The sequence below is a fragment of the Portunus trituberculatus genome, chromosome 21, assembly GCF_017591435.1.
Source record: "Portunus trituberculatus isolate SZX2019 chromosome 21, ASM1759143v1, whole genome shotgun sequence".
Taxonomy (NCBI): Eukaryota; Metazoa; Arthropoda; class Malacostraca; order Decapoda; family Portunidae; genus Portunus; species Portunus trituberculatus.
The window spans coordinates 8,514,985-8,517,484 of NC_059275.1; positions in this window are offsets into that span (position 1 = coordinate 8,514,985).

Below are 2,500 nucleotides of genomic sequence, written 5' to 3' on the forward strand. Positions count from 1 at the left end.
CAGAAAGAAATGTAGATACGAAGAATGAAAAGAAGAAAGATGAAAGAAGAAAATAAGGAAGGAATTCAAAACAAATAAAACTGAAAGAATAATCAAGCATGCACAGAGAAATAAAAAGAAAAGGTACTAAAAAAATACATAAAATTTGAGAGATGATAGTGAAGGTGATACGGAAAAGATAAGAAAGTTGTAAAAATAAGAAAAGAGGAAAGAAAAACACTGGATTTATCGGTTTTGCGAGGATATTTAGGGATGAAGGAGAGCAAAACAGAAGACTGACAGGAAGGAAGGAGGACACGAGGGAGAGAAGAAGGAAAGAAGGAGCTAAGAAAGGAGAGTGAAGGAAGAAAGTAGAGGCAAATAATAAAGAAAAAATGGGGAGAGAGAGAGAGAGAGAGAGAGAGAGAGAGAGAGAGAGAGAGAGAGAGAGAGAGAGAGAGAGAGAGAGAGAGAGAGAGAGAGAGAGAGAGAGAGAGAGAGAGAGAGAGAGAGAGAGAGAGAGAGAGAGAGAGAGAGAGAGAGAGAGAGAGAGAGAGAGAGAGAGAGAGAGAGAGAAGGGGGGAAAGGTTGTAAGAAGTTCGCCTTTGCAAACAGCCAAGTGAAGGACAGTAGGTATGCTGTTGTTTGTTTCTCCTTTGTATTCCTTTGGATTCCTCCTCCTCCTCTTCCTCTTCTTCCTCCTCCTCCTCCTCCTCCTCCTCCTCTTCCTCCTCATCCTCCACCTCCTCCATCATGTACTGATCCAAAACATACCTTACGTTACCTCCACCTTCTTCTCCTCCTCCTCCTCGTTCATCATAAACACACCCTGCCTTACCCTCCTCATCCTCCTCCCCAGTACTTCTCTCTTTCCCACTCCCACCTCCACCATCCGTTCATCAACTTGTCCATACGTCCCACCCCTACCTCCACCTCCCCTCCTCCCCTAACCTTCCCCAGCCCAATCACACCCAACAGAGCGAAGGAAACTCGTCAAACATCAGAAATTCACTAAGTTTTATTGACTCAACGGGGCTTCTTGAGATCGAGATGCGAGTAATAAAGGTTTTGAATAGCAATATAACGCTGGGATGAATGTGTGGAGAGAGAGAGAGAGAGAGAGAGAGAGAGAGAGAGAGAGAGAGAGAGAGAGAGAGAGAGAGAGAGAGAGAGAGAGAGAGAGAGAGAGAGAGAGAGAGAGAGAGAGAGAGAGAGAGAGAGAGAGAGAGAGAGAATGGCTTGAACTGACACAGAATGCAAATAGACTTGATAGAGAGGTCGAACACACTGCTGCTGCTTCTTTGTTTTGCTCCTCCTCCTCCTCCTCCTCCTCCTCATCCTCCTCCTCCTCCTCCTCCTCCTCCTCCTCCTCCTCCTTCTTTTCTTTAGTTTATTTCAGAGCATTTTACATTCTTTTGTTTGTGGATTTTGTTATTTTATTTAACATTTTATTCACTTTAACAATATTTTTATTAAGACAATTCTCTTTTTCGGTTGTGAATGTTTTTCTTTTCACTTTTCAAACAAGTCACTTTTTGTATGTTATTTATCTGTCTACTTACCATGCACTTGTTTATTTGTTTATTCATTTTAGAGGGGAGGATGGCAAGCAGGATTAATGCAAGAGTACGTTTCAATTTCATCATTATTCGTCTGCTTACCATTTTTCATTATTCACCAAATCATTCCTTTTTCTTTTTGTTTCGCTTGTCATTTTGCAACGCTCCTTAAGTCATCCTCACTTTCCTCCACTCACCTCCATCATTTCTGCCTGTCTTCTTCCACTCATCAATTCTTAAACACTTCTAAAACTCGTGCACTCATTCACCTAGTCATTCAGGCACACTCCCACTCCCACTCCCTCTCTCTCTCTCTCTCTCTCTCTCTCTCTCTCTCTCTCTCTCTCTCTATCTATCTCTCTCTCTCTCTCATCCACCATGCTCAAGTCAGAGTCCAAAGCTACATGTCTTCCCATACCCTTCCCACATGTTCCTCTTCCTGTCCTCCTTGTTCTCCTCTTCCTCTTTATATCCTCTCTCTCTCATCCTATTACTCCTCCTCCGCCTCCTTCATCTCCTTTCTACATTGTCCTCTTCCCTTACCACTGTTTCTCTTTCTTGTTCGTCCTCGTCTGTTTTCTTATCTCTTCGTGAAATGGAATGGTTTATGTTGTATTCAGTATGTATGACCAAATGGATATAGATGTTGAAATCCCTGAAACACACTCATGAGAAATATGTTATGTTGAGTTAGGTTAGGTTAGTTAGGTTAGGTTACGTCATATTACCTTAAATTCATTGTTCCTAGCCTAACCTAACCTGATCTTACCTAACCTAACCTAACCAATTCACTGTTGCAAACCTAACCTAAACCAAACCAACCTTATCACCTCAAGACATTTATTCATCCCTGTCTTTTGGCTAGTTCTTTCAGCACTGTAAGGGAACTGGCGACTGAGTGGGCCTTTTTATATATATATATTTTTGTCATCGTTTAAACTAGACTGGCGACAGAGTGGGCA